Below are 26089 nucleotides of genomic sequence, written 5' to 3' on the forward strand. Positions count from 1 at the left end.
GATTTAAATGAATGAATGAATGAATGTAATAAGGGAGGAGAGAGAAGCAGATGAATTCCAAATAATTTTTGTAGATACTCTGCCCTCAAGGTAAAGGAGGATAGCTCCCCACTCCTTAAGTATATGTTGCATATATTTATTTCTTTCCAAAGAATACAGTATGGAAAGGTGGCAAAGAGTAACTTGATAGTGGATAAATCTGATAAACACTTCTTCAGGCAGGTGATCAAGGTCAACATAAATAATGTTGACAATATGTACCCTTGATACAATGTGAAGAAAATGGCACTTTACATCTGTGGCCTTCCTTCCAATAATGCATAGCCTTAGCTTAATCATGAGAAAAACATCATACAAATTCCCATTGAAGGGCATTCTCCAAGCTACCTAACTGGTACTTCTTAAAACTCTCAAAGTTAACAAAAATTAATAAAAAGTCTGAGAAACTGTCACAGATAAGCACAGCCTATCAAAAAACTAAATATAATGTAGTATTCTGGATGAGATCTTGGAATGTGAAAAGACATTGGGTTAAAAACTGTGAAAATCAAAATAAATTCTGGATTCTGTTTAAAATAATGTATTAATTTGGTTTATGAAATGATTATGACCAACACACAATATTTATAGAAGATGTTTACAGTAGAAGAAACTGGATGTACAGTAAATGAGAACTCTCCATACTCTTTTCTCAATGTTTTGTAAAATTAAAAATAAAGTCTTAAGAAAAAAGAGAGAGAAGGAGAGAGAAAGCAGGCCCTGTGTATATGTAGAATCAGAGTCACATGGGCTACTACCAGTTGTTCTGCTTGCAATGGCCAGACTGTGAACATCTAAAAGTCATTTATTAAACTTCATTTTTACAAAAGTAAAATTCTGACAATTAAGCTTACCTCTGTTGATAAGGAAAACAAATAGGAATTTTTATATTGATTCTGGGATGACAATTTCACAATATCTATTAAAATTTTACATGTATATATTCAAAAACCTTTAAACATATATCTGAGGGAAACACTTGAACTATTGCACCAGAAGACATGCATCTGGGTGTTTACTGAAAAATTGTATATTATAGTGTAAAACTGGAATCAATGTAACTGCTTATTCAAAAATGTAGTGAAAGATACATATTATGCATATTAAGAAATATCAAGTAGTTAAAACAAAATTGAGTTATATGTTTGGATAAAAACAATTAAAAACACTGGATGAAAAAAAACAAATCACATAAAATAGCTAAAGTGTTACTTTGAAAAAGAACAAAGAATAAAAAATAACTTTTGCATACATCCATGTAAATTTTTTTAAAAGTTTTATTGAGTATACTTGATTTAAAATGTTGTCAGTCTCTGCTGTACAGAAAAGTGAATCAGTTATAAGAGGACCTTCAAGACGGTGGAGTAGTAAGATGTGGAGATCACGTTCCTCCCCACAAATACATCAGAAATACATCTACATGTAGAATAACTCCTAAAGAACACCTACTGAACGCTGGTAAAATACCTCAGACTTCCCAAAAGGCAAGAAACTCCCCATGTACCTGGGTAGGGCAAAGGAAAAAAGAAAAAAACATAGACAAAAGAATAGGGATGGGACCTGTACCTCAGGGAGGGAGCTGTGAAGGAGGAAAATTTTCCACACACTAGGAAGCCCCTTCACTGGCGGAGATAGGGGGTGGGTGGGTGGGAAGCTTCAGAGCCATGGAAGAGAGTGCAGCAACAAGGGTGCAGAGGGCAAAGCAGAGAGATTCCCACACAGAGGACTGGTGCCGACCAGCACTCACCAGCCCGAGAGGCTTGTCTGCTCACCTGCTGGGGTGGGCGGGGGCTGGGAGCTGAGGCTCGGGCTTCGGAGGTCAGATCTCAGGAAGAGGACTGGGGTTGGCTGAGTGAACAAAGCCTGAAGGGGGCTAGTGTGACATGGCTAACTGGGAGGGAGTCCAGGAAAAAGTCTGGAACTGCCTAACAGTCAAGAGACCATTGTTTCTGGGTGTGAGAGGAGAGGGGATTCAGAGCATCACCTAAATGATCTTCAGAGATGAGTGTGAGCCACGGCTATCAGTGCAGACACCAGAGACAGGCATGAAATGCTAAGGCTGCTGCTGCAGCCACCAAGACGCCTGTGTGCAAGCACAGGTCACTATCCACACCACCCCTCCTGGGATCCTGTGCAGCCCACCACTGCCAGGGTCCCATGATCCAGGGACAACCTCCCCAGGAGAACACACGGCATGCCTCAGGCTGTTGGAATGTCACACCAGCCTCTAACACTGCAGGTTTGCCCCGCATTCTGTACCCTCCCTCTTCCCAGCCTGAGTGAGACAGAGCCCCCTAATCAGCTGCTCCTTTAACCCCATCCTTTCGGAGCAAAGAACAGACAGCAGAGGGCAACCTACATGCAGAGGAAGGGCCAAATCCAAAGCTGAACCCCAGGAGCTGTGTGAACAAAGAAGAGAAAGGGAAATTTCTCTGTGCAGCATCAGGAGCAGTGGATTAAATCTCCACAATCAACTTGATGTACCCTGTATCTGTGGAAGATCTGAATAGACAATGAATCATCCCAAAATTGAGGCTGTGAACTTTGGCAGCAAATGTAGAATTGGGGGTTGCTGTATGCAACTGACTAGTTATGGATTTTTATGTTTATCTTATTAGAGTTTGTAGTGCTTGTTATCATTGGTGGATTTGTTTCTTGGTTTGGTTGCTCTCTTCTTTTTTTATTACTTTAATTTTTTTTTTATTTTAATAATATAATTTTACTTTTCATTTTTTATTTTAATAACTTTTTATTTTATTTTATTTTATTTTATTTTATTTCTTCTTCCCTTTTCTTCTGAGTCTTGTGGCTGGCAGGGTCTTGGTGCTCCAGCTGAGTGTCAGGCCTGAGCCTCAGAGGTTGGAGAGCTGAGTTCAGTACATAGGACAACCAGAGACATCCCGGACCTACATAATATGAATCAGCAGAAGCTCTCCCAGAGAACTCCGTTTTCAGTGCTAAGACCCAGCTCCACTCAACAGCCAGCAAACTCCACTACTGGACACCCCATGCAAAACAACTAGTAAGACAGGAGCACATCACACCCATTAGCAGAAAAGCTGCCTAAAATCATAATAAGTTCACAGAAACCCTAAAACACACCACCAGATGCTGTCCTGCCCCCCAGAAAGACAAGATCCAGCCTCATCCACCAGAACACAGGCACCAGTCTCCTCCACCAGGAAGCCTACACACCCAATGAAACAACCTTACCAAATGGGGGCAGACACACAAAACAATGGGAACTACGAACCTGAAACCAGCAAAAAGGAAACCCCAAACACAGTAATTTAAGCAAAGTGAGAACACAGAGAAATACAGAGAGATGAAGGAGCAAAGTAAAATCCTACCAGACCAAACAAATGAAGAGGAAATAGGCAGTCTACCTGAAAAAGAATTCAGAGTAGTGATAGTAAATATGATACAAAACCTTGGAAATAGAATAGACAAAATGCAAGAAACATCTAACAAGGAAGTAGAAGAAATAAAGAGGAACCAAACAACGATGAACAACACAATAAATGAAATTAAAAATACTCTAGAAGGGATCAATAGCAGAATAACTGAGGCAGAAGAACGGATAAGTGACCTGGAAGATAAAATAGTGGAAATAACTACTTCAGAGCAGAATAAAGTAAAAAGAATGAAAAGAACTGAGGACAGTCTCAGAGACCTCTGGGACAACACTAAACACACCAACATTCTAATTATAGGGGTCCCAGAAGAAGAAGAGAAAAAGAAAGGACTGAGAAAATATTTGAAGAGATTATAGTTGAAGACTTCCCTAATATGGGAAAGGAAATAGTTAATCAAGTCCTGGAAGAACAGAGAGTTCCATATAGGATAAATCCAAGGAGAAACACACCAAGACACATATTAATCAAACTATCAAAAATTAAATACAAAGAAAATCTATTAAAAGCAGCAAGGGAAAAGCAACAAAAACATAAAAGGGAATCCCCATAAGGTTAACAGCTGATCTTTCAGCAGAAACCCTGCAAGCCAGAGGGAAGTGGCAGGACATTTTAAAGTGATGAAAGAGAAAAATCTACAACCAAGATTATACTACCCAGAAAGGATCTCATTCACATTCGATGGAGAAATTAAAACCTTTACAGGCAAGCAAAAGCTAGGAGAGTTCAGCCACACCAAACCAGCTTTACAACACATGCTAAGGAACTTCTCTAGGCAGGAAACACAAGAGAAGGGAAAGACCTACAAATACAAACCCAAAACAATTAAGAAAATGGTAATAGGAACATACATATCAATAATTATCTTAAATGTAACTGGATTAAACAGTTCAACCAAAAGACATACACTGGCTGAATGGATACAAAAACAAGACCCATATATATGTTGTCTACAAGAGACCCACTTCAGAGGTAGGGACACATACAGACTGAAAGTGAGAGGATGGAAAAAGACATTCCATGCAAATGGAAATCAAAAGAAAGCTAGAGTAGCATTTCTTGTATGAGACAAAATAGACCTTCAAATAAAAACTATTACAAGAGACAAACAAGGACATACATAATGATCAAGAGATCAATAACAAGAAGAAGATATAACCATTATAAATATTTATGCACCTGACATAAGAGCACCTCAATACATAAGGCAAATGCTAACAGCCATAAAAGGGGAAATCAACAGTGACACAATAAGAGTAGGGGACTTGAACACCCCACTTTCACCAATGGACAGATCATCCATAATGAAAATAAATAAGGAAACACAAGCTTTAAATGACACATTAAACAAGAGGGACTTAATTGATATTTATAGGACATTCCATTCAAAAACAACAGAATCCACTTTCTTCTCAAATGCTCCTGGAAATTCTCCAGGATAGATCATATCTTGGGTCAAAACTCAAGCCTTGGTAAATTTAAGAAAACTGAAATCGCATGAAGTATCTTTTCCAACCATAGCACTATGAGACTAGATATCAAGTACAGGAAAAACTCTGTAAAAACTACAGATAAATGGAGGCTAAACAATACACTACTAAATAAGCAAGAGATCACTGAAAAAATCAAAGAGGAAAGCAAATAATATCTAGAAACAAATGACAATGAAAACACGACAACCCAAAACCTATGGGATGCAGCAAAAGCAGTGGAAGTTTAAAGCTATACAATCCTACCTCAAGAAACAAGAAACATCTCAAATAAACAACCTAGCCTTACAACTAAAGCAATTAGAGAAAGAAGAACAACAACAACCACAAAAAAAAAAAAAACAAAGTTAGCAGAAGAATGAAATCATAAATATCAGATCAGAAATAAATGAAAAGGAAATGAAGGAAACAATAGCAAAGATCAATAAAACTAAAAGCTCGTTCTTTGAGAAGGTAAACAAAATTGATAAACCATTAGCCAGACTTATCCCGAAAAAAAAGGAAAAGATTCAAAGAACAGAATTAGAAATGAAAAAGTAGAAGTAACACCTGACACTGCAGAAATACAAAGGATTAGGAAAGATTACTACCAGCAACTATATGCCAATAAAATCGACCACCTGGAAGAAATGGGCAATTCTTAGAAAGGCCTCCTTCTGAGACCGAACCAGGAAGAAATATAAAATAAAAACAGACCAATCACAAGCACTGAAATTGAAACTGTGTTTAAAAATCTTTCCACACACAAAAGCCAAGGACCACATGGCTTCACTGGAAAATTCTATCAAACATTTAGAGAAGAGCTAACACCTATCCTTCTCAAACTCTTCCAAAATATAGCAAAGGGAGGAATTCCCCCAAACTCATTCTACGAGGCCACCATCACCCTGATACCAAAAGCAGACAAAGATGTCACAAAAGAAGATAACTACAGGCCAATATCACTGATAAACATAGATGCAAAATTCCTCATATAAATACTAGCAACCAGAATCCAACAGCACATTAAAGATCATACACCATGATCAAGTGGGTTTTATACCAGGAATGTAAGGATTCTTCAATATACACAAATCAATCAATGTGATACACCATATTAAAACATTGAAGGATAAAAACCATATGATAATCTCAATAGATGTGGAAAAAGCTTTTGACAAAACTCAACACCTATTTATGATAAAAAACCCTCCAGAAAGTAGGCATAGAGGGAACTTACCTCAACATAATAAAGGCCATATAGGACAAAACCTCAGCCAACATCATTCTCAATGGTGAAAAACTGAAACCATTTTCACTAAGATCAGGAACAAGACAAGGTGGCCCACTCTCACCACTATTTTTCAACGTAATTTTGGAAGTTTTAGCCACAGCAATCAGAGAAGAAAAAGAAATAAAAGGAATCCAAATTGGAAAAGAAGTAAAACTGTCACTGTTTGTAAATGACATGATACTATACATAGAGAATCCTTAAGATGCTACCAGAAAACTACTAGAGCTAATCAATGAATTTGGTAAAGTAACAGGATACAAAATGAATGCACAGAAATCTCTTGCATTCCTATACACTAATGATGAAAAATATGAAAGAAAAATTAAGGAAACACTCCCATTTACAATTGCAACAAAAAGAATAAAATACCTAAGAATAAACCTACCTAAGGAGACAAAAGACCTGTATGCAGAAAAATATAAGACTGGTGAAAGAAATTAGAGCTGATACAAGCAGATGGAGAGATATACCATGTTCTTGGACTGGAAGAATTAACATTGTGAATATAACTCTACTACCCAAAGTAATCTACAGATTGAATGCAACCCTTATCAAACTACCAATGACATTTTTCACAGAACTGGAAAAAAAATTCACAATTTGTATGGAAACACAAAAGACCCCGAATAGCCAAAGCAACCTTGAGAAAGAAAAATGGAGCTGTAAGAATCAGGCTCCCTGACTTCAGACTATACCACAAAGCTAAATTAATCAAGACAGTATGGTACCTACAGAAAAACAGAAATATAGATCAATGGAACAGGATAGAAAGCCCAGAGTTAAACCCACAGACGTATGGTCACCTTATCTTTGATAAAGGAGGCAAGAGTATACAATGGAGAAAAGACAGCCTCTTCAATAGTGGTGCTGGGAAAACTGGACAGCTACATGTAAAAGAATGAAATTAGAACACCCTCTAACACCATACACAAAAATAAAGTCAAAATGGATTAAAGACTTAAATGTAGGGCCAGATACTGTAAGACTCTTAGAGGAAAATATAGGAAGAATACTCTGCGACTTAAATCGCAGCAATGTCTTTTTTGATCAACCTCCTAGAGTAATGAAAATTTAAAAAAATAAACAAGTGGGACCTAATTAAACTTAAAATCTTCTTCAAAGCAAAGGAAACCATAAATAAAATGAAAAGACAACCCATAGAATGTCCATGTATATTTTATATTTTCTCTGTAGAAGACCAGAAATTCTTATTTGTGTTTATCTCTGGAGAGGAAATGAACTTGGAGTGATGATGACAGGGGAATTAAGATTTATTTGTAAAATATATGTTTTCAATTATTCACGTAATAAGTTTTAAAAACTAACTGCATCCCCTTTAGGCTCTGTTTCTCATATACTGTCTTATAATTATTTAGGCATTATGTCAAGATGTTCTAAAATATAATAGAATTTTCGATGGAGTTAATTTAAATATATAATTAATATGTTTGCAATAATAAATTATCATATTCAAGTGTTTATCTGTCCACTTTAAAGCTTTATTTCAATTTTCCTAATATTGCAACTTTCTTTCAATATATCTTATTAATTTTTTTTAAACTCAGTTCTTATATAAATTTGTTACAATAAATAAAATATAAAGTTTCCTAAATTTCATTTTTGACCATGCACTTACTCTAAAGCTCCTTACACTATTTTTAGTAATTTACCATTGGCTCCTTTTAGTTATCCAAAATAGAAAGACATACTATACTTAAAAATAATAGTTTTGTATTTCATTAATTCATTTTTTTTTTAATTTTTAAAAATTTTAATCATTTTTTAAATTGAAGTACAGTTAATTTACAATGTTGAGTTAGTTTCAGGTGTGCAGCAAAGTGATTCAGTTATGTGTATATATGTATATATATATATATATATATATATATATATATATATATATATATATATATTCAGATTCTTTTCCATTATAGGTTATTACAAGATATTGAATATAGTTCCCTGTGCTATATAGTAGGTCCTTGTTTTTCATCTATTTTATATATAGTAGTGTGTATATGTTAATCCCAAACTTCTAATTTATCTCTCCCCTCCATCCACCTTGTTAACCATAAGTTTGTTTTCTATGTCTGTGAGTCTATTTCTCTTTTGTAAATAAGTTCATTTATGTCATTTTTTTAGATTCCACATATAAGTGATATCATATGATATTTGTCTTTCTCTGTCTGACTAACTTCACTTAGCATGATAATCTCTAGGTCCATCCACGTTGCTACAAATGGCATTATTTCATTCTTTTTCATGGCTGAGTAATATTCCCTTGTATATATACCACCTCTTCTTTTTCCATTCACCTGTTGATGGACACTTAGGTTGCTTCCATGTCTTAGTTGTTATGAATAGTGTTGCAATGAACATTGGGGTGCATGTGTCTTTTTGAATTAGAGTTTTCTCTGTATATATGCCTAGGAGTGGGATTGCTGGATCACATGGTAACTCTATTTTTAGTGTTTTAAAAAAAAACACCATACTGTTCTCCATTGGTGAAAATTACATTCGCACCAACAGAGTAGGAGGGTTCCTTTTTCTCCACATGTTCTCCAGGATTTATTGTTTGTAGACTTTTGAATTATGGCCGTTCTGTCTTGTATGAGATGACACTTCATTGTAATTTTTACTTGCATAACTGTTTGATATTATTTTGTGAATTGTGTTTTTATGATCTGTTATTTCTTTATGGATAGAAAACCTACCATTTTGAATAGGATGGAAACAAAAAAGAAAATTGTAATTCATCAGCTGCTTATTATGGTTTATTAACTAAGATGTGAAGCAGATTTAGATTTGAATCCCTGCCCATCACTTACTAGTTGCTTGACTATACATCATGTCTTTACATTATTAGGCTTAATTTCTTTATATGTCGAATGAAAATAATTTTACCTTTATCACAGGGATTTTATACTAATTTTAAAAAGGAAATTATAGGTAAAAAGGTACACATTTAGTTTTATTACAATCAAGATGATTGTACCAACTCTAATATTCATGAAGACAAACAAATGTTTGAAATTTTACATATGTAATTTAAACCAAATCATAAATGAACTTGAATCCAAATGAAAGGAATTGTGGGAGAGAATTAAAAAAAGAATATATATATATATAACCTCAACGTTAAGTTTACAACACAAATAGGTAGAAATTCAATCTTTGGTATTCAATAAACATTGAAAGAAAATGTTATTTTTAAAAGTAATCATATATATTTACAATAATTATACTTGAGTGGGTAGTAGCTTTGAAAATTAAATAAATATTTTCCTTCTCTATTTACAAAAGAGGATAAGGACAGATGCTCAGAACCTACTTACAATTCCCAAGAGCAGAAGAAGAGCTGAAGGTTCAGAAAAGACAGCTGGTCAAGTAATTAAAATATTTGAATCTCAAAAATCTCTAGGGTCCAATAAAATCCCTGTAAGAATTCAGAAATCAAAGTGCATTGCTTTGGAGTAATATTTTCTTTGAGACTGAGAAATATCTTTAAAGCTGATAGATATAAAGAATTAAAATGTTCTTTTAGGAAAACCAAAGCAAATGAGAAATATGGTAGATATGTAAAGTTCTAGCATTATATTTATAAGACAACAGATATGTTAGCTAAGAATATAAAATATAAACTTAAAATTATTATGACATTCTCTTGGTTTGCATTTTGTGCTCTAAACAGCAATTGCTTCAAAGTGCCAGAGTATATTGGTGCTCTTTGCACTGCCATGCATTCACTGAACAATTTACACATTAAAGCAGATAAACCAGATTTATTGTGTATCACCTGTATTAACTTTTTCAACTTACAAAGTGAGTAAATCAAGGCTCAAGTGACTTAGAAAATGAACTTGAATCAAAGAGAACAAGAGAGCAATGTTGATTAATAGTTACAAGAAGGGAAAACACATTTATAATTTACAAAGCTCAACTCAAAAGCTTTAACAGAAGATTAAACATTATGCATCCTAGGACTAGAGAAGCAAACAGAATTGACCTCTATGTTGTTCAAACTTATTTGGTAATGGAATGGACAAAAACACCGTACTGTTTCTAATATAGTAAATAATGTCTTGTAGTACCTTCACTGTGTGAATTAAATATACAAATTGGAAATAGAAAATACAATTTGAAATAAATACAAAATATAAAACATGTGAATTTGTTAAATATTATTCAGTATAATTTAATTCCTATAAAATATTGCCAATAAATATTTTACATTTTTAAGATTTATATGTGCTCCTGAAGAGTTGTCATTATTCATATACGGTTGACACTTGACTAACCCAAGGGAAAGGCAAGACCACCCCACCTCACAGTAGAAAATCCATGTACAACTTTACAGTCAGCCCTTTGCAACCACAGTTCTGCATCCATGAATTCAACTACTGTCAGATCAGGTAGTACTGCAGTACTTCTTCGTTGAAAAATTATTTTTTCTAAATTTAAAACATCATTTTGACCTAGAACATTTAGCCTGTCTTGTATCTCCAAAGAGCCAGAAGGAGGCACATATGTGAAAACTGGACAAAATCAACAAGCTTTTATTTCTTCACAAATGGAATCACCATCCTGTTTCCCTGAGAGATCATTCCACTTCCTATAGCTTCTACTCTGCTCTGGACTAAATTGTGTCCCTCCAAAGTTCATGTGTTGAATCCATAACATCCCAGTGGGACTGTTTTTGGAGACAGAAGTCACCAGGATGTAACTAGGGTTAAGTGAGGTCTAGGGTGGAGCCTTGACCCAAAGGATCAGTGTAGTTATAAGAGGAGCCAGCAGAGACCTTGCTCTCCCTTTCTACAGTCACATGAAGTCATGTGACAGAAAGACGGTGGCCATCTGCAAGGCAGGAAGAGCGCTTGCACCAGAAACCGAATTGGCTGGCATCTTCATCCTGGACTTCCCAGCCTCCAGAAATGTGAGAAAATAAATTTATGTTGTTTCAGCCAAAAAATAGTGATAATAATTTTTTGTTTAGTAGAATATCTTATGGCTTAAAGAGAAATCTACAGTATAGTCTTTTGAACTATCACAATGTATCTGGTTAATAATAGATAAAAACATTTATTTGAGGTCAACTGTTAACCTCTATCTGATGAATATAAAAGTGAATAGGAGTGTAGGGTAAAAAATAGACCTGGGTGTAATAAACAAGTTTGTGTACTTAATATCCAGAGACCTCTGAACTTTAGTATTTTAACTATAAAATAAGATGTAGAGTAGGCAAAAAGATTATAGAATCAATATACAATGGGAGATGATATCCAAGTATCAGGGAATAGGTGCATTGGATGCATTGTAACAAGACAACTAGCTTGTTCAGCTTTCTAGTTTTTGTTTGTTTTTCAGTAGGCTATATAACAGGTTTTAAGAGGTTTGCCCACTTTCTTTCCTAGATAGTGAGAATTCAATCTCTGGGCAAGACTGTCATTTCTAGTACTGGATCTCAGCATAAGTGGTGGCAGAACAACATTTGGCTAAAATAGAAAGTCAAGGATAACTAGATTCTGAATCCTGGACTATGGCTTTTTAGGAACATAAGGAAGTTAGATATAATGAACCTAAAGGAGCAGACTCATATCAAGTTCCAGATCCAAACAGACATAGAAGCAGTGAGCAAGCAAAAATCTTTAGCAAGTGGCTAGAGCTTGGAAGAAAATCTCATGAAATAACGAAACCCTGGTAAAGATGTTAATTCTGTGGAAAGCCAACTTCCAAAGTTTCTGGGGTCATTTTTATGGGAATTATTCAACAAGAGTGTACTTGACAAGTATTAATTGAACATTAGCTATGTGCTGGGTACCAGGCCACATGTGTGATGTTCTCTATAGGAAGTTAGATATGGTCTCTGTTCTTGTAAATCATACAGTCTCCTAGAGGTGTCACCTGACTAAATGGTAATATTATTATAATCTCACAAGCCCCTGATGGGATTACAGGGTGCTATGAGATACATAGCTGGAACATTTAACCTAGTATAAAATGATAGGACATCTCAGATGATGGAACAATGAGGATGTGTAGGAGTCATTCAGGGAAAGAAAAGGGTCTCCAGGTTTTTAGTCAGAAGAAAAATAAGAGGTGTGAACATTCATTCAATACGGCTGAAAATAAAGTATAAGAATGAGAGTTAAAATGAAGACTGAAAAGTTAAAAAACAGGGTCCGCATTGTAATGCACTTTACAAGCTCTGTGTGTTAGTTGTAGCTTGACTTTTAGCAAGAGTTACTGGACATTTCTCTGTTGAAGGGAAATTTTGCTTCTTAGAAAGAACATTGTGGCTGCAACTTTATTAACGACTGAGCAAAGGAGTTGGTTTCAGTTATCTAAGGGAGAGAGGACTGTCCTAGAGTAGGAAAATGGTATATGAAGTAGAAAGCAATAGACTTAATGTGTGTGTGTGCTTGTTTTTTCCAAGATAGAGAAATTGGTGAGGAGTGAAGGAAAAGAAATAAAGATAACTGAAATATTTTTAACTAATATTTATTAAGAGCTAACATATTTCCAGGGATTATGCTAAGTGTTTTAAAACATCTCTCTACAATCTCTGTCACTTTTTAATAACAAACTTACAAATGTTAAAACAGGCTAAAAGAATTAATAATCTTGCCAGCTGTTTAATTGTCAATAAGTCGCAGAACAAGAGTAAAAATACTAATTTCCCTCATTCAGACACATGTATTATTTTCTACTATATTGTATCTTAAGGAGGAAGCAGACAGTTTAATACATGTCATATTCAGTTGCCAATTATAGGCATATATCATTTAATGAATAATCTGAGAGTGAGATAAATTGAAATAAAGTCAGATATTTTAAATCTTTAAGAATTTTTAGATGCCAGGGACCCACAGTTGAATGAATTTGAGAATGAAAGTACAGAAAGGCAAGTTGGTCTTCACAGCTTATAGTCTGTGTCCTACATCTTAAGTTCCCTGTGTCTTTTTTAAAAAGTTTAATTTTTTTTTATAACTGTCGGTTTACCAGTTTTTTTCTTTCATATTTCAGCATTATGTTAATAAGAAAGAGATATTTTCTTATACCAAGATTGAGAAGATATTCTTTAACACTTTCTATCAGATTTTTTTTTAAGTTTAGCTTTTAAAATTTAGTCTATGAAACATTTCAGTTAATTTTTGTGCCTGTTTTATTTCTCTTAGTAATATATTTAGCTCATTGATATGAAGTGTTTGCAAATATTTGGTACATGTGACCCTATTTATCTCATGTTTTATGCTGTTATGGATTGTATGTTATGTTTAATTTAACTTTTTAATTGTTTTTATTTCTAAATATACAGAAAAACAATTGATGCATGAATACTGAGCTTTTATTCTCTGATCTTGATAAATCAGGTCTTAGTTCTAGCAGCTTTTTTTAGTAAATTACTTCATATTATCTATCTATAGAATCATTACCCTCATATGAGCTATGATTTTTCACTACTTTTTTCTTTCTGTATGCCTTTTATAATTTTTCTTGCCTTGCTGCACTGAAAATGATCTCAATTACAATGTTCAAGTGTTCAAAGCAATAAGTAATGATGTTTTCTCTTTCTACTTCTATTCAATACAGTATTGTTCCACATTCATTTGAATAAATTGTGTTTAATTTTCATTAGGTTCAAAATATTTTCTAATGTTCCCTTTTCTTATCTGTTGAGGTATATGCTGCTTAGAGTTGGGTTGCTTACTTTCCAAATAACTGTATTTTCTTAAATAGTTTTCTGTTAATAATTTTAATTTAAATTCAATATGGTCAGAAATCATACTCTGTATAATATAATCATTTAAAATTTATTGAGGTTTCTATTATAACACACTGTATGCTCTATTTTGTTGAATAGACTATGTTCATTGGAAAAAGAATATACAGTTTACTGTGGTTATGTGGAGTGTCTATAAATGACACTAGGTCCAATTGGGTCCTTGTGTTGTTCAGGATTTCTATATCTTTATTGGTTTTCTGTCTACTTGTTAGATTAATTGTATCAACTACAGGAAAAGGAGTATTTCACTATACAACTACTATAATGTGCATTTGTGTATTTTCTTTTAAGTTTTATCAATTTTTATTCCATATATTTTGAACACCTTTATTTGGCATACACTTTTAAGATTGCTCTGACTTCTTGTTGGCCTGATCCCTCTATAATTGTGAAATTCTCCTCTTTATTATTAACTAATGGGACTATATTGTCTGATATTAATATAACCACTCTGGCTTTCTTGTGCTTATCTTTACTTTTTTTTTTTTTTCATTTTACTTTGTCCTGTCTGTTTTTGTATTACAAGTGGGTTTGTATACACAGCAAGTAGTTGATCCTTCTTTTTATACCTAGTCTAACTATCTCTGCCTTTTAATTAGAATCACTAGTCCATTTATATTCATTTAATTATGAATTTAAATATACTATCTAGCTGTCTTTTTCTGTTTTTTCCATCTTGTCCTAATTTCTCTAATTTCCTGTTTTTCTTTTCATTAATTTAACACCACAAGAAATTTTGCAGAATGTTATTCAGGATAAAGGAAAATAATAGCCAGTGGAAATGTGGGTGTTTTTTTTTTTTGGAAAAAATGAAAAGTACACAAATAATTTGAGTAAATGTAATTTTTCTCATTTAAAAACTTTCTTATAACATTATTGATCATTTAGAGCAAAAAAAAATAGTAATACATTGTGCAGTTTATAGTTTACAAAGTGTATTATTATGACAGGAGTCAGTGGGAGAAAATATATCCTCTTAAATGTCATACTTCTCCAAGTAGATCTAAAATTCCTAATAGAATGTAAAGAATTCTGTATTCTAACACCAAGTGAGCTCAAGCTGTCCTCTTTGCTACCTTTTCTCTTATCATCCATTTGACAGGAGTTCAAAGATTTGTCAGGGACATATGATTTGGCCATGACCTGTGGAAAGAACAATAGGTTTAAAAACTCTTAAATCCACAAAGTAACTTTTTATTTTGCATACTTTCTTTTAAAGTTTGCATTGGTTAATTGCTTTTGTTTTTGTTCATTATTTTGCTTTGTGTTTCACCTCTGCTATGTCCCAGGCACCGATCTAAGTATGGCAATCCTCCGCTCTAGGTCATCTGTTTACTACAGCACTTCACATTATCCATTAACATCCAGAGATATTGTCTCCCTTAGTGTATAAGGCACGGTGCTTAGAAGACCAAGCAGAAGATAGAGTAAAAAAAAAACAGTCAGGAAAATACTTATGTATGCTCTAGACTAGAATGGCAAAGGGCATCGCTCTCATGCCTGTTTAAGGACCAGATAATGATAACATAAGGGATGCAAGAAAATACAAGAGAAATGAATAATTTCTGACTTTTCATTCTACAAATATTTACTGAGCAATTTCTCTGTAGTAGATATTATTTTAGATACAAGGGAGAGTAGTAGTTAAAGCAAAGCTTCCTATCATAATAAAAACAAATAATTGGAAATAGATTTGCAATATAAAAGCAGATAGTGACAAAAAGTAATAAAATAGGTTAAGGACCTAGAGCAGAACTACCCAGTAGAGCTCTCTGTAATGATAAAAATATTCTATATCTGTCCTATCCAATATATTATCCACTAACTCTGGTACTGAGTACTTGAAACATTGCTAGTGAGACAGAGAAACTAAGTTTGTGATTTTTAGTTTAACATTAAATAGGTACATAATGATAGTGGTTACCATATTGTACAAAACAGACCAGGAAGAGTTTTTCTCTGGAATTTATATTTGAGCAGAACCTGAATGAACTGAAGGAATGATTCTTCATTTACCTAAAAGAATACTGCATTTGGAGGAAAGGGCCAAGACACGGAGCCAGGACTTAAACATAAGTCCCTTTACTCTTTTTTTTTTTTTTTTTTAATTTATTTAATTTATTTATGGCTGTGTTGGGTCTTCGTTTCTGCGCGAGGGCCCCCTCCAGTTGCGGCAAGCGGGGGCCACTCCTCATCGCGGTGCGCGGGCCTCTCACTATCGCGGCCTCTCCCGCCGCAGAGCACAGGCTCCAGACGCGCAGGCTCAGTAATTGTGGCTCACGGGCCCAGTTGCTCTGCGGCATGTGGGATCTTCCCAGACCAGGGCTCGAACCTGTGTCCCCTGCATCGGCAGGCTGACTCCCAACCACTGTGCCACCAGGGAAGCCCCAGTCCCTTTACTCTTAAAGGGAACTTTTCTGAGTGGCTTTAACTTCAGTTCCCATAAAGATGTTTCTGAATGTTACTTAAAATATTTTAGATGAGTAAAAGAAAAAAAGGTGATACCTGCATACTATTGGTACTGAAAATATTAAAGATTGTCTGAAAATAAACTGATAATTGATATAGATTAAAAACTAGAAAGTACAGCAAATGGAATTTAGCAGCCTATCAGAGGAATCATGTCCAAAGACCAAGTAAGTCACAGACAGGAATGCAAGGAACATTCATCATTAGGAAAGTTATTATGTTAATTAATTTTATCCAAAAAAAATAGAAACATGATCATATCAATAAATGCAGAAAATTATTCTGATAAAAATTCAATACTCATTTACTAAAAAATTAAGTAAAACAATAAAAGTAATTTCTAAATATGATCAAAATTTTCTAAAGTAACAAAATCAAACTAAACTTAAAATTTGAAAATTGCTTTGATATTATTTGAAAACTTAAAATATATTTTTTTAATTAAAGAGAAATAATGAATACACAGTTTTTTGGAAAAAAAAAACGCTAATTGATGTCAATGTTTACATTAAAAACCTCAGAGTCACTAGAAAATTTTTTCTGAGTTCTTTCATGTTTGAAAATGTCTGCTTCTTTCTGAAGTATTAAAACATTTGCATTTTAAAACAATAGCATTTTCCACATTATATTGAATGTTGTATATACATTAAAAATATTCATCAAGTAGAAATATCACATATCACTTAAGCCTATTTTTTTTTTTTTATATTTATATCATTTCCAAATTTTCTCTGATATAAAAAGGAACATTTTTGGGCATTTCAAAACTCATTTTAAGGTGTAGTACCCTGTGATAAGTCTCACAAACTGGGCTAAATTTGGTTATAATAGATAAGTAGTGGTAGTATATTGACACTATAGACCTTCTAAATAGAATTTATAATCTCTACAATTTACTGCAAAATGTTTCAGCACACAGAGTGTGATATTAGGCTAAGCTTTAATCAAAAATTAACATTGTAGGTGTAAGCTTGTCCTGTTAACACTCTGATCAGAAATGCATTGTTGGGGGACTTCCCTGGCAGTCCAGTGGTTAAGACTTCGCCTTCCAATGCAGGGGGTGTGGTTCGATCACTGGTCGGGGACCTAAAATCCCACATGCCTTGTGACCAAAAAAGAAAAACATAAAACAGAAGCAATATTGTAACAAATTCAAAAAAATCTTTAAAAAATTGTCCACATCAAAAAAAAAAAAAAAAAATCTTAAAAAAAAAAAAGAAATGCATTGTTGGGAAGTGGTCAGCTAATGTTAAATCTAAGTTTACAAAAAAGAAAAACAACCCCCCCCCCAAAAAAAATCACAGACATTCAGTAAGGCAATTATCTTACTGAATATCTAAAATGGGTTTTTAGGCAAGTCAATGAGTTATTAACTAGAATAAAGAGTATTAGAATGGGCTCTCAACCCATTCTAGTGAAAACAAAATGTTGGAAACTGGTTTGATTAAGAAGACCTGTAATTCACTTTACCTGCACCTGTAACAATATTTCAAATGATCACTTCATTGGTTGTTCTGGATGTTTTAATCCCCAGAGGTAATTCCATATACTAAAGGCAGGTTCAGTGAGAGTTACATCGTTCTATTACCAAGTAGGAAAGGGTGGTTGTGAAATGTTAGAAGAGATCCTTCTCTATCTCAGGTATGTCCTAAGGCAGACCTGTTTTTAAGAGTACATGTGGAAGCCAAAGATCTGGAAATTATCCCTTAAGGCTATCTTGGAACAAGTACCCTTATAAGCCTGCACATACTGAGGTTGCAATATCCCAGTTCGAAGACCACCCTCAAAAATGTTTATTCCCTAACAGGGTAAAAGGCAAATGGTCCAAGAATCATCAAAATGACTGTTTTGTCTGGTCCATCAAGAAACATAGCCTTTCTTCTTTGGGAAGTTTGAAGTGGCAGGAAGGTGAGTGTGGATTCAATTAGGAATTTTTGGTTTAAATTCTGCCCCAAGTTTTGGAGGACACAAAGGTTGTCTCTAAAATTAGACTCTCCTGAGTTTAAAATCAAATGTACCATACAGCTACTTTAAAAAATGGATACAGAGTTTCCTTGGGTACTATGAACTGTTTCAGTCAAATCAGTACCAGCTAATTGGCAAGTTATTGAAGAAATACTGAAGAACTTTAAGACATTATTGGATTTAAATATATATAAATACACTTAAATATCTAAATATAAAAGATATATATTTTAAAATACACAACTGTGTATTAAAATATAAATATATATTTAAATATATAATTAAATATTTTCCCAGTAAGAGGGTATATACACTAATTATGTAAGCAAAATTTCACTTTCTTCTTTTAATAAAAAGGAACCAAAATATAACCTTTAAATTATATTTAAAAATATGTTCTTTACATAAGTGAATGGCTTAATGACATTTTTTCATAAAGTTTTCAGCACAAAATCTAACTTATAAGCTTACTCATAAATATATTTAAATTTAATATTATTTAAGAAATACAAAGGTATTCCCTGATGCTCATACTCAATTTTATAGGTTGCCTTATTTCTGTGAGGAATTTTCCATGGAGATAAAATGTTGTCTTTGCTTATATGCTTTATTCTTTTTTTAAAATGAAATCTTAAGCAATATATTTTAGCATGCTAAGAAAAGGCCTCTTAGAATTTGCAATTAACTAAGAAAAGGAATTCTATTCTTTCAGTTAAGATTTACGTTAACAAGTAAAGCTGAAGGTAATAATAAACAAATATATCTGCATATTCTACAAGAACTATTTCAACTTGTACTTGCCATCATATAATTTATCCATGCTCTATCAGCCATATGATTACAAAGAAGGTACTGTAAGCATCAAATCTCATTAAATTAAACAGTCAAATGAAGTAACCTGAAAATAAAGACACACTGAAGTTGAATTTTTAAATTATTTAATAGAGCATTTAGATTATATTTCATAAGCTTACTGGACCATGTGGGATTTGATGCAAAAAGAAAAAAAAAAAAATATTGCATGTGGATATGTAAACCTCCATGTTTATAATTCTTTATGGTATGAACTTATGAAAAATTCCTGATTGCAGCTATTGACTAAGATATAATGTAAGAAGATGCACTAACCAGAGCATTGGTATTTATGATATTAGGATGATTAAAATATTTAAGCCTCTTTTAAATGAAAAGATGCAAAGAAAAGCAGAATATATATATATATAATAATTTAGGCAGTGAATTACAGACTTCAGATTCATTTTTACAGTGTATAATTTCAGAAGATCAATACTATTATGTGATATCACAAGAGTGTTTGAAAACTAAGTTCCTTAAAATGTTAAAAACAGTATCAATGTTTAGTTATTTATATTACTAGGTGATAGTTTTCCAAGATGGGAAAAGCCCAGTGTAGCCTATCTCTACTGTTGACTATAACTTAAAACCCTGGACAAAATACAGAAAAACCTACTTGAGGACTCAGAAAATGAAATCAAAGGCAAGCAGATGACAAAAGGGAGTCAAAAGTTAGGGAAATCGGGCTTCCCTGGTGGCGCAGTGGTTGAGAATCTGCCTGCTAATGCAGGGGACACGGGTTCGAGCCCTGGTCTGGGAAGATCCCACATGCCACGGAGCAGCTGGGCCCGTGAGCCACAACTACTGAGCCTGCGCGTCTGGAGCCTGTGCCCCGCAATGGGAGGGGCCGCGATAGTGAGAGGCCCGCGCACCGCGATGAAGAGCGGTCCCTGCACCGCGATGAAGAGTGGCCCCCACTTGCCGTAACTAGAGAAAGCCCTCGCACGAACTGAAGACCCAACACAGCCAAAAATAAATAAATAAATAAATAAAGTAGCTATAAAAAAAAAATTAAAAAAAAAAAAAAAAAAAAAGTTAGGGAAATGACCAGTAAGGCTGAAACTTAAGTATCAGCTTCCTCTCTGTCTCTGTCTTTGTCTCTCTTGCCCTTAGCTTGTAACAGTGCTCCAAGGGCAGCCCTCTGTTGGGAGCTGGGAAGTCAGTATTCTTTTTTTATTTAACCAAACACCCAGCTTCTGTAGCCAAAAGTTTGAACATATACATGTGAACTACTTCAAAGCTGGGTCCCATCAAGTGATGTGATTAAAGGCAAAAGGTAAGAAAAGAAAAGGATATAACGGAGAAGGAAGAAAGGAAGTGTGAGGATGAGGTGGGAGGAAGAATGGACCTAAAGGGAAGAAATTGGAAAGATATAAAAAAGAATTAGGAGAGAGGAAAGGCAAGCAAAATGTGGCCATGGATAAAATACCTCTTCCTACTTGGCACCCTTGCCCAAAATTTGGTCCTGGTCATGTCAGAGACTCCTATTCAGTATTACTTTGGGAAATATATTAACTCTTTCAGATATTTTAAAAGGTAGTTTTTTTTAATTTTAGAGATTTATCAATGTTGTTGCATGTATCCACAGTTGGTTTCTTTTACATACTGAGTATGTATATATTATACTGTCTTAATCCATTCATGAGGTGATGCACATTTGCTTTGCCTTATTTTTTAAATTATGAAAAACGTTGCTATGAACATTCATATATATGTCTTTTGAGAACTTATGCTTTTATTTGTCCTGGATAAATATCTGAATTTTCTGGTTGTATGATAAATGTTTACTTATCTTAAGTGGCCCTACCAATTTGCATTCCTACCAGCAATAGATTTTCCCTCGAGTAAGTATTCCAGAAGCCAGCGTTCAGGAAACATAAGTGGAAGTTTAAATATTACTATAATTTAGCCCTGGCAGTCCTAGAAAGTCACCTCTGATACAAACTATTGCTTGGCCAAGTCATTAAGGTGGGATAAATCAAAATGAAACTCTATAAAATAAAATAAAACACAAGAAGACAATAAAAAGGAAGCATACATTAAAATTTTAGAGAACAAATGGAAAAAATTGAAATGAGTATCTTAAACACGAACCTATCAATTAATATAATAAATGTAAATGGTCTAAAATTGGCAGAATAAGTTAAAAAACATAACCCGATTATATGCTATTACTAACAAACTCACTTTAAATATAATGATTTAGGAAAAATAAAAGTAAAAAGAAAAATGGAAAAAGATATATCATCCAAACTTAATCAAAGGAAAGCAGAAATGACTATGTTATATCAGATAAAACAGAGTTGTTCAGTATGTTGTCTGTAGTGGTGAGCTCACAAATCTCCACATGTGATAAGCTACATGGAACTAAATATACCCACAAACATGCACACATATGTGAGTGTATTTAGAACTGTTGAAATATAAATAAATCCAGTGGATTGTATCAATGCCAATTTCCCATTTATGATTCTGTACAATAGTTATTTAAACAGGTAATATCAGGAGAAACTAGGTCAAGAGTACATGAGATCTCCTGATAATTTTTTACAACTTCATGTGAATCTGCAAGAATCTCAAAATACAAAGTAAAAGAATAAATAAATAAATCTGTCTCCTCAAAAATATAGAATGAGACTGTTTTCTATATTCTGATGTAGAAAGCCCTCCAAGTTATAGTGTTAGATAAAAAAGTAAAATTTCAGAACAATGTACATACTGTCCTATTATTTGTGTAAAATTTGGGGAAAAAGGAATCATTCACTTTTTTAAAAAGATGTATTTTTATAGAAGTTTTAAGTTTACAACAAAGTTGAGAGGCAGGTACAGAGAGTTCCCATGCATCCTCTGCCCCCACACATGTATAGCCTTCCCCTTTATCAACATCATTAACCTTTTTTTAATCAAGAATGAACCTACGTTGACACATCATAATCACCCAAAACCATAGCTCACCTTAGAGTTCACTGTTGGTGTTGTCTGTTTTATGGGTTTGGCCAAATGTATAATGACACATATCCATCATTATAATATCATACAAATAATTTCACAAACGTGAAAATCCTCTGGCCTCTGCCTATTCATCTCTTCCCTCACTCAGCCTCTGACAACTAAATGCTGATCTTTTTACTGTCTCAATAGGTTTGCCTTTTCCAGAATGTCGTATATTTGGACTCATATGGTATGTAACCTTTTCAGTTTGACTTCTTTCACTTACTAATATGCATTTACGTTCCCCCATGTTTTTTCATGGCTTGCTAGCTCATTTTTTTATAGTGCTGAATAATATTCTGTTGTCTGGATGTATCATAGTTTACTTATTCATTCGTCTGCTAAAGGACATCTTTTGCTTCCAAATTCTGGAAATCATGAAGAAAGCTGGTTTAAATATCCATGTGTAGGTTTTTGTGCAGACAGTTTTCAACTGTCATTATTTTTTGTCTGTATAAGTATTAAAAAGAAACTTAGGGTACACAAGAAACTCACAACAGTGTTATCTGTTGATAAGTGGGACAAGTTGTAAATTTTATAATTCATAAATCACATGATTGTTTTACCTATTGTGAAGCCAAGTATATTAATGGAAAAATTAAACAAATTAAATTCACTAACCCTTCAGAAAAACTCAATCATCTTTCTCAATATAAATTCTTAAAAATTTAATAAAAATTAAAAAAAATCAATGCCAGACGTAGAAAATATTAACACCTTAAGACCAATGAAAATTTGGTGCAGAGTAGAAAATATATTTACAGATTAAAAGAGATAAATAGTATTTATCTCTAAAAGAAGAAAAACATTTTATATAATTGAATAAACCTCTATTATAAAAATAATTTCAAAATATGAATAGAAGGTTACATCTCTAACTGATATATCTATCAAACATTAACATAATTAATGGTAACTAGATACAGTACCATTAAACTGAGCTATAAGACAAGGGTGAAAAATATAATTTGTACTCAACATTTTTATTAAATGTCTTTCAACCAGTCTTATATCTAGAGTTATATGAACCAGGGAAAAATAAGTGAGGAAATCTAAGCTAACCTTATTGGCAAATTATATAACTGTCACCTTAGCAAATTCAAGGGAATCTATAGATGAGCTAAAATAACTAAAAGATAACTTTAGCATAGCAAGATAAAAGATTAACATTCAAAAAGCAATAGTGTTTCTATAATAAAACATTAAATATATTAAAAAGACAAATTGATTTACGACAGCTACAAAATTGTATAGTATATAGAGTTATAGACTAATTGTAGTAAGATCTTAGAGATTCTTAACTGCTGACAAAGGAGCTTATAGTAATAAGGAGTGATGCAAAATTACATAACAGGTAAGCAACATGATTAGAATTCAGCTACAAAAACTTAATCCAGGGACTATATAAAAACAGATTGCAAAGTGAAGATATAGTAGGTGGGTTGCTTATTTTGCTACTCCCATACTCTAGGTTAGAAAATAATATGGTCCTGTAGGGAAAAAATTAATGTCAATTAAAAAAGAAGAGAAGAATATAAATAAATATGAGAAATAACATGGAGGTAGAATTTTAACTTAACAACTTATTGGTTATGTGATGCAGAACTCAGATGCTCCCCCTGAGTTATTCAGAATTCAATTAACCAAATCTAAGAATGATAGAAATGCAGGCTTTAATGAATGTCTAGAGGGTATAGGTCCTCAGAGAAGAGGAGAAAGGAGTGAGAAACTATCACGGTGGATTTGAAGTGATTAAATAAAATCTATGTATTTTTATGTTTGGGTGAGTTAGTGTATTTAACCAGTAAATAAAAACCATTAATAAAAACCATTAAATCCAATTAGAAGAGTTTTAATCTTTATGCAATTTGGATTTTTTAAACATTTGACAATTTAACCATTGTAATGGTTAATTTTTTTTTTTTTTTTTTTTTTGGCCATGCCATGCAACATGTGGGATTTTAGTTCCCTGACCAGGAATTGAACCCGTGCCCCCTGCATTGGGTAATGGTTAATTTTATATGCCAACTTTTCTGGGCTTTGAAACCCAGGTATGTGACCAAATATTCTTCTGGATGTTTCTGTGAGGGTGTATTTGAATGAGATTAACGTGTAAACCAGTGGACTTTGAGTAAAACACACTGCCTCCAAAATGTGTATGAGCCTCATCCAATCAGTTGAAAACCTGAATGGAACAAAAGCATGAAGGAATTCTCCAGCAGACAGCCTTTGGACTTGAACTGTAGGTTGGAGACACCAGCCTCCGTAATTGCTTAAGTCAATTCCTCAAATCTCTCTCTATCTCTCTCAGTAGGAGATATATATATATATATCTCCTACTGAGAGAGATAGAGAGATATATCTCCTACTATTCCTGTTTCTCTGAATATCCCTGACGAACACAAGAATCTCTTGATTTTTTTCCCATAAAATCAGGATTCATGAAATCCCTTTTTCCTACAATTATCATTTGTCTTCTCTAGTTTCTACTTCCTTACTTCCCTTATAAAATATACATTCCCCTAAACCATAATCTATGTTTGATTTCTTATTCCCTAAATTCAATCCAAACATGCTTACTGCAATGGTTTAATTTATTGTATTATGCCAGAAATTGCAAAGTGTCAATTTCCAACACTTAAATTATACCAAGGTCTTGTCATTTGTTAAGTCCAGTGAAAATGCTTCATTTTCTAAATCTTTTACCTACTGTTTCAAAAGCTTAAAAGATGAAAAAGTGAAAGTGAATCTTATTTTGTGACCAAAACGTTTTAAAAGTCTGCACTTCGAAACACATTTGGCTAGAATTATTTCGCATAATGGATTTTCAATTTGTACTTGGGTGTATTAAAGGCACCTGAGATTTAACTTATTTTTCCCATTGATTATGTGAATTGCTAACCCCTGCCCTGAGTTCTCAATTAAGGTTAATGATACTATTCATGTATTGCAATAGAAACCTTACAAATGTCCATGATTTGCCATTCTCCCTTACCTCTCTCGTCTGTATGTTCTCTCCAAATAACAAAGACAAAGAAGAAACTATTGTTAAATGCAAAACCAGAATGAATGTCACCAATAATATTTAAGCAAAAGGAGCCAGATACAAAATATTGCATAATGCATTTATTGCATAATATGTGTATTGCACAGTGAATTACAAAAACATGCAGAAACAAATCTATGGTATCTATGGTAATATAAGCCATTAGTCATGGCTTTTGAAAGGATTTTGACTAGAAGAAATTATGAGAAATATTTACAAGATGCTGGTAACATTCTATATTTTGATTGGGATGATGGTTACATAGGTGTATTCATATTGCATAGTTGTCTACCTTTTGGATTAGATCTCAAAGTATTAACCAAAGTTATCTGAAATTTTGTCTATGATAGTTTTAACTTCTGGGGCATCTGCAGGTATTATTCTGTGGACTACTTTCTCTTCTTGTCACCTGGGTCTCTTGGATTGTCTCATGATTTTTGACCGAATGCTGGATATTTGGTATAGAAGATTCAAAATTAAGATAAATGTTATTTTAATAGGCACACATTTTCTGTTGGCAGGTTATTATTAGTAAGGGATGTTGATCAGTCTAGTCAGTAGTTAAACAAGGTTTGGGTTTTTTGTTGATAGAATTAACTTCAGAGTATGATCTAGCTTCTGTTATTTTTAGGGAGTGACTGTTGCTACTCTATGGATCTTGTAGCCATTGGGTGTGGATACGTTTTTCTCAGTGTTCTTGTTTGACCTGCAATTTTTGTCAATCGATGTATGTTTGCGCCAGAGGTGACATTCTCACTTTAGGTT

The sequence above is a fragment of the Balaenoptera acutorostrata genome, chromosome 14, assembly GCF_949987535.1.
Source record: "Balaenoptera acutorostrata chromosome 14, mBalAcu1.1, whole genome shotgun sequence".
Classification (NCBI taxonomy): Eukaryota; Metazoa; Chordata; class Mammalia; order Artiodactyla; family Balaenopteridae; genus Balaenoptera; species Balaenoptera acutorostrata.